The following is a 16,335-nucleotide window of genomic DNA, read 5'->3' on the forward strand; positions in this document are numbered from 1 at the left end:
CAGTCCCTGCCCTTGCTGCCCACACATTGACCCGCCTCAGCAGTGTACAGCATCTGGTATAGATCGACCAGCTCAAGGCTTCAATGTTTCGTCTCTCCTGCTGCTACTTTTGAGCTCAGTATCAGCCTGGAGTGAGTTTATGTTGGCTTCTATCATCCAGTAGAAACAAGCCATAATCACCCTCGCACTGCCTCTCATCACCTATTGGTAAATGTGATCTGAGGCAGGGTGATTAATCTGGAAAAATCACTACACCATTGAAGACTTCTTCCAGGGCCTCGTAGCTTTGCTCAGGGATTTTGTTGAAGCTCGCAAAGAACAACACATTAAGCCGAACCAGGGAGCTCATATTTTCTTAACTTGCTGCAAGGGGAGATGTTTCTACTTGCCCTGTGCCTCAGTCAAGTCTTTGTGTGTATTTTGTGTCCACACTGTTTGAAGGCAGGAAAATGGAGGTTTTAAATGTGTTTGTTTTCAATTCCTTGGTTGTTTTCCCATTTTAGACACACCAGTCATGCATAGTGAATGTTCATAATCCCAGACTGACACGTAATAAAAATCCTTCATTTACCTATTTTTATTCCTTAATAATTGCAACATTTTTTGTGGCTTTCTGCTATTTTGCTTTCATGTCATGCTCAGTTTGGAAAACACAAATGCTGGTTTAATGTTGAACTACTGTTTTCCATGTTGATAGTCATATGAAATGCTGACCTAATGACAGTGGTCACCATTTGACAGCTCCCTGTCTGATAAACAGATAACAGGTAGCAAAAACCTGGACAGACACTGGGCTACATTTCAGATTATATAAATAAGTTATTAGATGTATTGTCAGACAACGGCTAATGATAGTGTATAACCACTTCCTAGCTGGAATTACTTTAGCGAAGAGGTATATTCCTTCACAATCAAACTAAGTTTTTTTTTTGTCTATCAGCCACTTATGTTCTTATAGCAATGTGTTGGTTTTGAAGTGTCTGAATAATAATGTTGGCTGTTGTCAGAAGCCTCTTAAAGCTAATGTTAGCTGTTATCTAATGTAAGCTATTGCCTATTGTTGTAGTTCTCGAGATCATTTATTCATACCATTTATTCTCGTCTCCGAATCTTAAGTATTTTTACTCGGTCTTGTCTCGGTCTCGGTCTGGGCGGATTCCTTATTTTATATCAAGACCAGTCGAGACCATCATTGATTCATTTTGTGTCCCTGTCATTACTGTGATAAGAAAGGAAGTCTCCTCCCCCCTTCTCAATTCATTCATGTTTTCCTCACCTGTTACTGTCACAACTTTCCCGGTGCTAAGGTGAGTGACACGCCCCCTGCACTCCTGCATTAATGAATGGAGACAGACGACAGGAGAAGAGACTGTGTGCCCGTGACCAGAGATGTCTGCTAAGCCATTTAATTAAACAATAAATAGACATTCAATAACAAACTCTGGAGGCACACTGAGAGAAGGGCACAGCTAAATACCTGCCACAGGATTACCACAGTCAACACCTATAACCCATTAGATAAAAACACGACAAATACTAGAAAATAAAAAATGCACACAACTGATGAGAAAAAAAGGCTTGATAAATAATCCTGCTCAGCTTCCGCTATGACCTCCTACCTCTCCTGAGATTACAGGCAACAGAAAACACTGTTTTAACTTAATCTAAAGCTAAAGTTAAACTAATGACAACTGAAAAAAAACTTAAAGCGTCAAAAATGCTCTCATAGTGCGTCAAAAGAAAGGCAACAAAGTCAATCCAAACATAGTCTGTTGCTGTTAATTCTATTGAAAGCAAACTTGAATATAATAAACAAGTCTTTTATTTTGTTTACCCTCATGAAGATTTTTCATTGATATATGGTCTTGGTCTTGTCGCGGTCTTGCCCTGCCTTGGTCTTGATCCCTAAATGTCTTGGTCTTGTCTTGTCTTGGTCTCGGTGCACTCTGGTCTTGGACATGTCTTGGTCCCGGTTGATGTGGTCTTGACTACAATACTACTATTGCCTAAAGCATCTGAATAATGTTAGCTGTTCTCTATTATAAGCTGTCGTCTTATGTTAGCTGTTGTCTGAAGCATCTGAGTACTAACATTAGTTGTGGTCTAATGTTAGCTGTTGTCTGAAGTGAATGCTAATTCTAGCTGTCATCTAATGTTAGCTGTTGTTTAATGTTAGCTGTTGCCTAAAGCATCTGAATGCTAATGTAAGCTGGTATTGTCTAACTTGAAAATAGCTAACTTTTCCTCCTGGTCTTACCTGCACATTGTCCTAATAAAAAAAAACCCAGTTAAAATGTAATGACTTGCCAATATCCAATATTTAGCTTATACAACTAAAAGTATGAAACATATGTGTTCATGTGTGAGTACAGTCGATATAAAAAACAACTTGAGTTATTTTTCCCTGTTTGGTGCTTATCAGTTTTTTTTGCCTCTTGTCATTCCTGTGAGATATGTTGTTGTGTCTATACACTCAGATCAGATCCTCCCTGCCATCTGGAAACAAGCATCAAAGAGTGTTTTGTCATCATGTTGAGCCCAGGATTCTGTCTCTGTCTGTGGCCTGAGCAGATTCCCCATCTGTAAACCACCTGTCTTACCCCGTGTCACCCTGGCTGTTTTGTGCTGGCTGGACATCAGTGTTTCCTATTTCCTTCAGATGTTACACGTGTCAATGTTTCTATCCCTTGTCTTATGTTCAGCTTTGTTTAAAAGCTTAAGACGGACATGGTGCTGCTCAGCTCAGTTGGGCTCAACATGTATTTCTCTTGAGAGAAGAGGGGGATTGTAATGTAGGACTAGCTGGGTTTAATGTTGCCTTCAGGGCTTGTTGCTGTGTCTGTTCTTTTGTTGTCTGGAGGCGAAGCTTAACACTCTGTGTTTGTATATGTGTGTATGTCGGTGTGTGTGTGTCCAACTTGCCTGGCTGCATTTTGCAGGCCACACAGCCCTGTTGAAGAAAGGCACAGGAAATACCAATGGCATTTTTACGATGACTGGAGAGCTTCTGAATGCAGAACAATGTTTAGACACACTGTGAAAGTTTCTTATGTATGCAGGGCGTTTCAGTAGTATATTTAACTATGAATGTACTTTTTAGCTGAAGGTGGAGTGAGAGCCACTTCCTGCCAATATCTACATGTAAACTGATCTGTTTCCTGTTAGCAGAGACTACTGACAAGAAAGGTCAAGACCTCGCATCGTGATGTAATGTAGTTAGCGGTTAATGTTTTTCAGTATCAATTACATTAGAGGCTGACAGTGAAACATGCTCACTGTCTGTTCCCATGTGCTCAGTAAAGAGATGTATGGGGATCTGCTATGCACTGATTACATCATCTAATGACATCGTACCCACAGCAATGAAAGCCTGGCCTGAGGAATGCCCTCCACTTGTGTTTTTCTTTCCCTCTTTCTCCCAACTCCCTCTTTGTGTCTCTCTGTTCCACATAAATTTTGGTTACATCCAATTAACCCATAAAAGGATAAAAATGTTCTACAGAGTCCATAAATAGACTGAATTCAGCCTCATTTCAACTCGTGTTCCTGCCTGTATACCACAAGTGAAGCCCCCCCCCCCCCCACAGTTTTACTTTAACTTTACAATAATAAGGCAGAAAATACTGTAGAGAAACCTAAATGAATAGCTTGGTAGGAGTCTGGATAGACACACAGGATGGATCAAAGTGTCTCAGCAGCGCCCAGTCACCACACTGCGAGGGTGGAGGCCGAAGCTGGCATTGGTGCTGACTCGTGACTGACCAGGAAGGCAGAACTGGAGCCTGTCAGTGGGTAAACACAGGGAGGGAGCAGCATATGGTTAAAAAGAAAGGAAAGATGTGGGGGATAAATAAATAAATAATGGGAAGGCTGTGGAGAGGAGGAGGTCGAGGGCAGAGTTTAGGGGATTGCAAATTAATGGGTGAGCCTGAAACTTGGGCACAGGGCATCTGTCAGGAGAGGGGAGGGTGGTTGTTGTGGTGACAGGGTGTGGCATGCATGTAGGAAAGGTTGAGCAAGAGGCAAAGAAGGCATGAAAGAGCAGGAGAACAATGCAAAGCTTTTGAGAGACATAAAAAAAAAAAAGAATAAGGCAAAACAATAAAGAGACGTTTCAGTACAACCCCATTAGATTCTGACACCTAGGGTTGATTATTGGCCGATATAACCCCTACTGTACAAGCAGAATTCTAAAAAAGTACATAACAGAGTGAGAAAAACACTGGTTGCTGACATTTTTCTAGCCTAACACTCCATACTACTGTGTTTTTTTGTGGTCATATATTTTTTTTCCACCTGAAACTAGTTTCTCTTTCTTTTTGAGTTCATTTGTTATGGTCAAGCGGCAACCTCCGGTCTAAAAATGATTCCAATGCGGAGGTGCTAAAAACTGCAGTTCATCGAAGATCCGCTTGAGGCTGGCTCCGGAAGTACCGGAAACCACAAACACACAAATTCAAAAAAGACGATCTTTACAGCAGAAATAAACATGTTTACAGCCTGGTACAAAAGACGAGTGTAGTCTGGATAGCTCATTTCTCGATCGGCACACACTGTACGGGGGATGAACTTTTTTTCTAACGCAGCAATTGTGAAGATATTGAAATTATGAGTCTTCCAATGAGAGGCACAGCTGACTTGATTGACAGGCAGGAACACTGTAGCTGTTGGCTAGGAGGTTCAAAGCCCGCCTCTTTACGTCACAATCGCTCGACAGCAGCAATATGGCTACAGCAGACGATTGGCCTCAAAACAGCGCTTCAGAAACAGATGGGTCACAGATACTATGTCCATATTTTTTACAGTCTATGGTTATGGTATCAGATCAGTGACTTGCGCTGACCAATAACAGGTAGTGCATTATGTGCAGTATTGGACACCAATACCGATACTGATGCAAGTTCTGACACTGATACCAATAGCGTTGTTATATACTGATACTGATCCCGAAAATATCTTAAAAGCAGACGTGAGCTCATGTATTGGGAGCTATAGTATGCACATTGGCATACATTTGCCTTGAACAGTGCAGTCAGTAGGTCAGTCTGTACGAGGGATGGGCAAAGAGTACCCAGTAGGAAGGAAGAGATTATATTTGTAAAGACATTCAAGACGTGTGCTGGTGATTTGCATGTTCGTGTGTGTGAAATTAAGGGATGCTTGATGTATAGCAACAGCTGAGGGGGGTGAGGCCTGTGGGAGGGGTCAGAGAGACAGCTGGCAGAGCAAAGGGTGAGCGTAACGAGGAGTGAGTGTGACAACCACAGTGACTCCTTTGTTCCCACTCACTTGTGCCAGTCACAGCGAGTAGATGGCTGATCTGTGAGTTCTTTCAGATACCCAGTGTAGCTTTACACCAGCCCTTTACACTAGCATGTATATGTAGCCTATATGTATGTGTTAGTGTGTGACTCTATACCAGAGCTGGCAACGTCAGAAGGAGGTTTCCACAAGTAAGCCTATGACCATCTTCCGTAATGTCTATGCTCATGTAGAGCACTTATTACATGTGTGATAATAGTCATCAGCTGCTAGCATAATTGTAGCACCAGCATCTCTGAGCAGCAGCCTGTTTGTTACATGCTTAGGTTAGAGTGCTGCCAAGGGCCCGAGTTCTCTCCTGAGTTATGGTTTAATAAGTGGAGTAATCTTTGCTTGTGCGGAGAGGAGATCTGTATGTGTGTGTGGCTCCTTGAAAAAAGGCTGCGACCATGTGACTTTATCAAGGTGCAAGGTCATTCAAGAATGCTTTTTCCAGCTTCCTTTTATTAAACCTCTCTTTTATGTGTTCACATACATTTATCTTTCCTAGCAAGTTAATTTATATTCCTTAGAATGCCAGTGGCCTTTAAATAATTGACCAATGGTTAGGGGATGTACTCCTAAATGTTTGCCTCTCCTCTCTTCTCTGAGAGCTCTTCTCTTAAGCATCCACTCTCGTACCACCATTTAGCTTTCCAGTGATATTTTTAAAAGAGTTCAATAGGCCTTCACAGCGCCTGACTTCTTCCTCTGAGTATCTGAGCCATTTAGTTCAAGTAGGACGAGTAAAAATAGCCACAAATCAATCCCAAATGTGCCTGGGCTCTTCGCACATCTCGATCTAGGCTAGCGCAACCCAACAGGGGATAGAGTGACACAACATTCAGAGCTGAGGCAGAATGACAGGCAGACCGGCACTTTAGAGGAGGGCACGTTCATTAGAAATGCGACTGGTGGCGGCAGTTCAGGCCTTGACACACTTTAAAAGCCATTAAAAGAGGCAGCAGCAGGATTATAGTTTGTTGAGTTATGATGATTATATGACCTTTTGGTTATTACATGCTTCGATGGAGATGGTAATCCTCTGAGCTATTGAATTTAGCTGAGTGGAGGCCATGTTTCCATTAAGAGATGTATATGACGTGTACAGTGCTGCAGAAGCAGTTTATGCTAGACCAAATTATCAATAGCACAGAAATGTCTCATAATGTAAACTGTAGTGTGATTCCAAAGATCAATAGAAGAAAGCCTTGCATGGCCCAGGAGCAATGTGCTTGCATCAGCAGGCGGGCAAAGAGAAATCATAGATCTGCAGATTTTATGATGGTTGCATCCAGACAATATTTTTAAGTCATGTACAGAAACACGCCAACATTTGGAAACAATTAGGAATTTAGATTGGAAAAAAGTGTCTTATTTTGATGACTTATATTTATCAAACTAAAGTATCCAAATATTTCCTTCTTCATTGTGAAAAGCGTCACCAATCTGTCTATAATTATAATTTGATCGGAACAAGTTTGGCACTAAATCAGAGTTTGTGAACTAAAGAAAGTCATTGCATCAGAGTTCTAAAAGTTACACATGAAGGCTGCTTGATTTATTTCCAAGCAACACCACCGAGCTACACTGCATCAAAACGAGCACTCCTAATTTGTTCTTTACTTAAGTTATCAAATTGCGAAACTGTGTTAGCCCAGATGAAAAGCCTTAAACAGCCAGAGGGGGTCAGTTAAAATAATGTTTGTATCAAAGAGAAAGCAGAAAAACACATTTCAAAGAGCTAAAATATAAAAAAAACCAAGGAAGAATCAAAGAAAGATTGTTGTTTACTCTTCAGAGAGAGACAACTAATTCATCTAATGGCAAATCTGACAGAAAAGATGATACTTGTAATAAAACATGGATTAAAAGAGTAAATGTACATGTTAATACAATCATACTACCGAAACAGTCGCTTGCAGAAATATTGCCTCTGTGTTCAGCGGTTGTGTTTACCTCGTCCTACTCTATTAACCTTCTCCTTACAAAGTCTTGAATGTATCAGAAACACTTCTTGCACTTGAGTTTCATGGGAAAATCTGCAGTGCAATGCAAATACTTTGATAGAATGTGCACTATCTTCTCGTGTGGGATCCCCTACGTAATCGTGTGAAAGCAATCCTTGTTGTGTTTGTTTGTCCAAACGCTGAACAAATCAAAGCCCGGCCTTGGTGGCACAGCCGTCATTTGCAATGGAAATTTCCTGACCCGGGATGCCCAATCCTTCACATCCCATTAAACTGGATGGAGCACATGGCAGCCCTGCCAGCGCTGTGAGAAGAGAGAGTTAAGCTTCTATAATGTAACAAAGCAGGTCTGAAAAAGCCCTCTAGTCATCAGAGAGCGAGCAGCCTTTTAGAGTTAAACCCCTCAAAGGCTGTTGTCACAGCTGCACAGTAAACATGAAGTGGGTGAAACTTATAACTGTCACCATGAGTTTAAATATTGACAAACTCTGGATTTCTGAATCAGAATTGCTTAGAGACGACCTCTCACCATTTAGGGGTGTTATGAAGCCATTCATTTCCTGGACATTTAAAAAGAGATGTAATGACTGACTAACCGACAATTCTAAAAGTTAATAAAACACCCAGAAAATAGTCAAAGTTGAGCACAATTGATTTAACATGGCTAAACACAAAAACATAGGGTCTGTGGGGAAACAATGACAAATTTGTTTGCCAAGTATGACTAAAGTTAGCAGAGCTAGCACCACCAGGCTTTGGTCTTACTTTCAGGTTTATGTCCACATGCCTGTTTTAGTTACACATTACTCTGGTTGAGTAGTTATATGCCAGTTTAACCAGAAACATTCTTCATACAACTTTAACTACATTTTTCAGATTAAAATACTGCCTAACTGCACGGCGATACAAGATACCATCCATCGTCTGTGCTTGTTTAGTATTACTGCATTATAACCGTAACCCTTAACCAGAGCTAAAGCCCCAGCTAGTGGCGGATGGCTGCTTAGACATTATTTAAAATCATGATTTGAAGCCTAGAGTGGTATGAATATTCATAATTTGCTTAACTGACTTGTAATTCTGGTGCTGACTAGGGTGATGATGTTTAATCGACTAAATTTGCACATCCCAGTCACCAATCCAGTACCATAATCATTGGAACCCTCACCTATGATCAATAACTTACACAGCAACAATATAGCCTTGTATAATATCTGCCACTACTGTAGTAACCCTTGAGCAGCAAAATAAATCAGACTTAAAATAAGTTATCATGTGAGGATGGTAAACAATAAATGGTGCAATGCTAGCATAGAGTGTTACATTGTTTAAAGAAGCAACATACAAGCAGTCAGTGTCTTCCTATCACACATTTTAAGGCAGTATTTTTTTTTTTTGATGTATTGATTTAAAAAGGGATGAACACACATCTCGGAAGCTCATCGGTGAGGCCTGGGCCCAGTTGCTAATAACAATAGCCACCACAGACGTGGTGCAGCAGCACAAAAGGCCCTATCTCCCATGGTCCGGAGCTTGGTTCTGGGAGGGTGGAGGAGGTTCTGATGTGCAGAGCGTGAATTCTAGCTTGGGGTTTGCTGGGTGAGGAGTTCTTTGAGGTATGGTGGGGCGTTTCCATAGATGCATTGATGAGTGATGAGTGATGAGTGCGACTTTGTAGTGTATTCTTGCAGTGACGGGAAGCCAGTGAAGTGTGCGGAGTACTCGGATGATGTGTTCACGTTTTCTGACTCTGAGTAGGATCCTGGCTGCTGTGTTCTGAATTAGTTGGAGCTTGTGGAGACTTTTGCTGGGAGTCCCAATGAGGAGGGCATTGCAGTAGTCGAGCCTGGAGGAGATGAAGGCGTGGACAAGCTTTTCAGCATCAGATACGGTGAGGGAGGGGCGGAGTCTGGCAGTGACAGCAGATGAAATGGAGATAGATTGTCCAGAAAAGGTGATGGTGGTTATGGAGGATGATTGGTCCTGGTGGGGGGTGCCACTAAGTATGGCTTTGGATTTGGAGCAGTTTAGTTGAAGGAAGTTATGGCTCATCCACGCCTTTATCTCCTCCAGGCAGGAGGTGTGTGCTGAGAGTGGTGACGGAGCAGTTGAGTCGGTTTTGATGTATAGCTGGGTGTCATCGGCATAACAGTGGAATGAAAGTTCATACTGGTTGATGACATGGACAAGGAGGAGCATGTATATTGTAAAGAGCAATGGGTTAGTAATACACAGCTAATAAAAAAATCAACTGAGAGGTAGAAATTGTTATTAGACCATCACAACTTGAAGTAATTACTTCATTCAACCACAATGCCCAGGCTCTTGGGCAGAAAAGAGTTCTCTTTTCATTGTAAAAGGAGTGAAACTAAGCCTTTAGCCACAGTATTGTTCTTGTGTAATCCATGCTGCTCTATTCTGAGCTTTACACACATTCACGCCTGTTCGGCAGTGTGCAGCTCTTTTTGTGGGTTCGTGGGTGGATGTGAGTAACCTCCCTTGGTAGCACCTGTGTGTTTGCTTTACAATTAAGACTCAGAAGATGTTCCATCATCATCTTCCTCATGAAAAGAGCTTATCAAGTTAAAGAATGGTGGATCCCTCAAGTATTTAGCCAGCTGTGGTGGATTGCTTCTGTCTTTGTTTTATGAATGAGAAGGTGAGAATAAAAGGCTGTTTTCGTTCTGTTGTTGTGGTTTTGTGAGCATCTTTTACATAATAACATTTTGTCTGGTTCCTGTTTTGCCCTTGCTGTCTGATGTGTAACTTTAGCACTTTGAGGAATTGGGATTGAAGGTTTTTTTTATTCTAAACTATGGACAGACAATTGAGCTTGACCCTGCAGACCTGGCAATGTGAATTTCTAAGAGTTTGATTTGCTGTCATGTAAGGCATTTGTATAAATTATGTAGCAGAGTTTCTGTCAGCCAAACTAACAGGCTTATCGTGGATAATAACAAGCACCATGACCCTGTGCTAAATAAGAGTTATTGATTTATCCTTCAGTAACACGCTTTGATTAGTTACACAATGTGGAAAGTTGAGCCGGGCATAACTCAGGACCTGTTTTATTTTTTCAATGAAGCCTTGGCTTCTTAAGCAAAACTGAGTCAGTTGTTTTAAGACTAAAAGTGGTTCATATTTATGTGGTTGTTTGCCTTCTTTAAAATGCACCCACTTGGAATGAGAGGGTGAGTGTGTGAGAGAGAGATAGAGTTGCGTGGATGCTCTCACTGTTCTGCTAGAGTAGTCAAGGTCACTTTATGATGGAGGCGTTTAGCTGCTTGTGAATGAAGTACGCTGTGCTGGTTCCTTCTGATGCTACGATGCTTCCCGCCTCCTCCAACTCAAAGTCATACACACACACACAAAGAGAAACACGCACGTCAACAGGCTGCACAGTTAGACAATGGGACTATAGACCTGTTTCCATGACTTCCCTCACTGACCAACCAAAAAGCAACATCAATCCCCGCCTCGGTCACATGACCTGGCAGGGTTTTTGTGTGGTCCCCTCCATACATTGTCTCACACACACACAGGGGTCCTGTGAATATTTCAGGGTAGCTTGTTCCCCCAAGCGTGGCTGCAGAGTCTCCAATCATTGTCTGAAGTGATTGGTCAAACTGTTCCCCCCCCCCCCCCCCCCCCCCCCCCTCGCTCTCTGCTGCTTTTGAAGAACTGGACTTTGATGTTTTGTTGTTCTTTGTCACAAACTGTTATGTCTGTGGAAACAAGGCACACTTTGTTGAATTCTTGTTAGTTTGCAACAGTCTTATGTAACTGTTTGATGTTCATTAATGTTGAAAAAGGACTTGAGGTCTGATGTTGATGACTTAAAAGGGAACATTCAAGATCCCACATTTGGGAATTGTGTCACTATTTCTTGCTACTGTTAAATCTTTCACATCTTCCATGCAGGCACAATGTAGTTCCCCAGGAGGCCCCCTCTCTGTCTGTTTCTGGGTGGGTCAGCATTTCCAAAAATTCACCTTCCAGATAGGGGTGGGCGGTGTAACAGTTTCAAGGGTTTTGCTACTGTATGTCGTCAACACCTGTTTGAACACGTGTTTTGGTTTTGGTACACAGGTTTTGGTTTTAGGGAATGGAGATGTATTTCCCTCAACACAGATGCAGCCACATGGTAGGTTAAAGACAATAGTGTGACTGAGTGATTTGTGACTGACAACAATGAAGATTGAATCCTGGTCTTTTGTTTGTCAGCTCCAAGTTGCAAACTGCAAAAAATCAAGCCTATACGGACGTGCTAAAAACTGCAGTTCCTCGATTGTCCGCTCGAGGCTGGCTCCAGAAGTACTGGAAACCACATACACACCAATACAGAAGAGCTGATCTTAACAACAAAAATAAACATGTTTATAGCCTGGTACACAAAATTATGTCAGTCTGAACATCTTATTTCTCTATCGGCACACACTGTACGGGGGGTGAATTTCTTTATCACTCAAGCAGTTAAGAAGATATTAAGATTACAAGTCTTGCATAATTAGAGGCACAGCTGACTAGACTGACAGGCAGGACTAGTGTACCTGTTAGTGAGGAGGCTCAAAGCCCGCCTCTTTACCTCACACTACTCAACAGAAGTTTGGTCGTGTTCAGCAATTTCCAATATGGCACCTGACTGCGATAGGTTTCTAAACTCTTCTTCAAAAACAGATGGGTGAAGTCAAGGATACTACGTCCATTTATCATACAGTATTGTACTTCAGCTCTGCGCTTCAGGGCATAGCCACAATCATTAACGAAAGGGCACCAGCTCCTCCTTACGTTGAAGGTGTTAGTGTTTGTAGAGAAAGTGAACCGTTGCACAGCCACCAGGTAAACTTGTGCTCTTCTCTCTTTAAGTTTAACGTTGGCAACAGCGCTGTTGGGATTTCTCTCTCCATTGCAACGGTTTAACTCGTTGAAGGTGTGTTTCAACTGATGCCGCTGTTGCTTTAAGTCCAGAATGATTAAAAGAAGAGGGCTGAGGCTGTGATGGACTATAAATACTGTTACTTCTGAAAAATCAAGTTCACTTAATCAAACTCTTCTCAATACATATTCCCTTTTGTTATGTTATTAAAATACTCAGAAATAGCCATGATAGGAAACAGCATTCTTTTTGGCAGTAACTCAACACAATTGAAACAGTCTAAATAAAATAGATGTCTAGAAATATAAACAGGGTAGGGGAAGAGAAATGAAAATTCATATCACAGAGATTCAGTCAGAAGATAAAGTTTACTGAGCACTGGACTCACAGTAGCTTATTAAACCATCTTTCTCAGCTCTGAGGCTTAGACATGAGACTACTGCACTGCAGGTTTGTTTGAGGGAGAGAGGGGGTCGTAGAGTGAACAACCTTTTAAGTGCATGATTCCCTTTAATGAGGTAATATCCCCATATAATACCTTAAACGCAATTACAAAAAGTCTTTATTTTCTGCTATGGCAAGGCTAACCACAAAGCACCTGTAGACTCAATCAAAGTGATATCGATCTTTTCATTAAAATCTCAGCAAGAAAACAAATAAAGTAATTTCTTTGTTAACATTTTGATGTTTTGTGATTATTTCTGTACTATGTCAAACAGTGAGATTATAAAAGATAAGGCTTGCTCATCTTAGAAGACATAGAACATTTAAAAATTGGTATTTTTTTCTCCTGTATAAGCTGAATCCACAGATTTGTTTTCTGTTTCAGCCTACAGTTACTGGAAATGCATACATGAGGCATCATTGGAATAGTCTGTGTCAGCCCTTGAGTAAATGTATCCTACAGTAGAATAGTTCAATAGACTGCATGCTGATCCATATACCCTGCAGCAGATTTAAGTATTCTGACACTGTACAGATTCCAGGCTGTTTCTATAAGCACCCAGGCTCCTCCATTCAGCTTCCTCCTAATGGCTTGGCTATCTAAGTTGATTACACCCAAGACCCCATGGGCCTGCAGCCAGACCAGACTCTATGGAGTCCTCTGGGGTTGACATAGCATAGCTGAGATTTTTATCTCCCTAACTCACATCGCTGTAAAAGCTGTTCAATGAAGATCAGAATGGTTGATTGTAGTGTCCTTCCTGATGACTCCATTGTAACAGAGTCTCGTTCTTTAAGATCTGAGCTGGCTTAGCACTAAAATGGATGCAAATGTCAATTCACTGATTGCCCAAGTCAGCATGAACACAATATGGTACATTAGCTGCTCTCATCACAGTCAGAACTAAACAATTACTGCAATTTTAATGATTTCTTGTTGCTGCAGGAACTTGGGAGTCTGAGTAGGTTTTTCGAAGACCTCATCGAATCAGGCAGTATGTCCATAACTCGATCCTCCTTTGTCTGTCAGTATGAAACACACTGTGGAGAGTGGGTGTTTGACCTGGTTCGACTTCTTTCAACAGGGCAGAGGAGCCTGAGAGCAGAAGGTCACACCGCTAGTGACTCAGTACGCCTGTGGGTTCTCTTACACGCACACGAACACACATCAACACACACTGTCTATTTTTCTAACTGGCAGTGAAAAGGCTTCCAGGGTAAACACCTAATTGTGCTCCTCTTTTCTGTTTTTAAGCTCTCACCACCGACCTTGATGCTGACTGATATTGAGTTATGCAACGGGGGAGGATGGCATGTTATTTTTAAATCTAAGAAAAAAAAAAGGTGTTTGAACAGAGCACATAGCCTATTGTGTTTCAGTTAGCCAGGCAATGGAGGCAAAAACAACATGTGTAATAGTCACCTTATATAACACTCTTGATGCACTGTAAGTGCAAAGGATTAAAATATACACTTTGGGTATTTTGATGGCGCAGGTAATGTTTCATAAGCACTTAAATATCCAAAAATATCATCAGCCCAGATTGATCAGCTAACAGCGGTGAACCAAGCAGCTACCCTTGGAATTGAAAAATGAAGCTAGTGCGGAAGTGCAGTAAACTACATTCCCTTGAGTGTCCACTGAGGTTGGCGCAACACCCAGCTTACAATGATCATTTGTACAGCAAAATTAAGCCCATTTCTCTATTTGAACACACGGTATGCAGTTGATTTATTTTGTAAGTCATCCATTTTGTAGATAATAAGACTAAGAGTCATTAAAGTTAGGGATATATTAAAGTTATGATTATTGCTTAGTAAGGCACAATTAGAGGTGTGATTGACTTGACTGACCAGCAGGTGCATTGTAGTTGTTTGCCAGGAGGCTAAAGACCTGCCTCAACCCAATCTCTTTGCCTTTCTGTAGGTTGACAAAAGTTTGGTTTGATAAGCATTCTCAATATGGTGAGCACACCTGGGACTTTGTCCTTTTTTCACATTGTCCAGGGTGATGAACCCAGCTTTTGTTTCTGGTGCCAATCACATGTCTGATTCTTGAATCTCCTGATGTATAATGCATGTATAAACCAAGTAGTTTTGCTTTCGTGACTTAGCAGTTTGGAAGCTTAGATATAAATTTCAAACATGACAAAGACACGCATGTTGTCAGTTGTAATAGTCTTGTTACTTTATACTCCAAGTTGACTCTATATCTAGAATCCAGAGTTTTTCTTTTTATAATCACCTTCCATTTGAAGTGGTCCTCATTCAAGCATGTAAACTTCATAAACAGGAATCTCAGAGTGAGATATGAGGCTGAATATGATTCTTTTTTGTGCTGTGTTCGTCATTGTGTCCACTTGGTTATGTAAGATATATTTTCACAACTTTTTTTGTTGTTTTACAGACGGAGAGAACAAAAAATAGTCCTACACACTTGACTATTAGTGTTGCGCAATGCCGGTGTTATGCTGACTTAAGCGCAGATGGTGCAAGGATTTTTGTAAAACAAATCAATCTTTGATCAAAAGAGAATTTCATCAAACTTGTTGGAAGTGCTGCACTTAAGTGGGCACTTATTGTACGAGCACAATAGTCACAGAACAAGCTTTTTGTTGCCATTTAAACTCCTAGCAGGTTTCTTTATTTTTGAGCCTGTGTGGTGTAAAACCACTGTGAGGCAAGCAAGGAGTCAGCAGCATATTATCCAGTAAGAGCATGTTGTTATTTTTAACTATCACAGAGGATAATAAGAGAATACTTGCACAACCCGTGGGCAGTGGGACCTAACTAACAGTGTAACCATACTTGACATTTCCTGCAGGAAGATGGACCCAGGAGTGTTTGGTCCAATTAGGTAGCTGCTGAAGCTAGCAGGTTGTGTACCTATTAACGTTACCTCTGTGGTTTTCCCTGCAGGCTGTTAAGTTGAAAAAAGGGGGGATTTGCACAATATTCTTTTGCTCTCATTCCTTTGTTTGTCCATTTTTGTGCAGAAAATCAAAAGGGAAAGTTATGCTGTATATGTGGAAAAGGTCATACTCTCATTATGGTGTTCAGGACTTACACCTTTGTAAGATAATCATGCCTTACTGTGCACTTTGATGGTTTGCAGACAAGGATATGTACGGATGATGATGCAGGAATTGAAAGCTGTTATCACATACAGATCATGATTATTACATTGGAGGTCCTCCCAAAGGAAAACTAATGCAGTTCAGACTTCCTCCTTGGTCTCTCCCAGCAGGCAGCCTGCATCTTTCCAGTATCATAATCACTGTGGAAGTGCAGAGGCTCTGTATTTCTGCAGGCTAATACCTTGTGTTTGTACATTTGTGTAAACGTAACCAGCGTTAACTTCGCAGCCAGCCACACGCAGTTGTGATCACAGCCAAAGGAGATGTACTGTTTTGATAGTGCATGTTGTTTATGGAAGCAGGTTATTGTGCGACTGTACATTTACTTGTGCGAGGTGTTGTTTGAAAGGTGATGTACCGTTTGGAGTTTAAAAACATGGCCCAGCTCTCTGTTGTCTTTAAGAACCACATGCTATTTCCAATGTCTGGATCATAACCACTGGAGTTTGATGATTACAGGTAAAGCTTGTTACTCCTCTAAATGTAGAATGAATTTGGATGTGGTTTTGAATAATAGATGATCCCCCAAGGTGCTGTGGAATTATCCTTGCCTGACAACCTCCTCTTCAAGCGGACTGTGGAAATGTGCAGATTCATTTTATGTTTG

At 41.3% G+C, this 16,335-nt stretch overlaps 1 protein-coding gene across 1 annotated transcript in view; it reads left to right on the top strand.

The window, feature by feature from the left end:
* The window catches only part of elmo1 (engulfment and cell motility 1 (ced-12 homolog, C. elegans)), a 117,199-nt gene that overhangs the window by 7,732 nt on the left and 93,132 nt on the right, over positions 1 to 16,335 (top strand). The gene's annotated exons all lie outside the window — the stretch shown is intronic.

The sequence above is a fragment of the Notolabrus celidotus genome, chromosome 16, assembly GCF_009762535.1.
Source record: "Notolabrus celidotus isolate fNotCel1 chromosome 16, fNotCel1.pri, whole genome shotgun sequence".
Taxonomy (NCBI): Eukaryota; Metazoa; Chordata; class Actinopteri; order Labriformes; family Labridae; genus Notolabrus; species Notolabrus celidotus.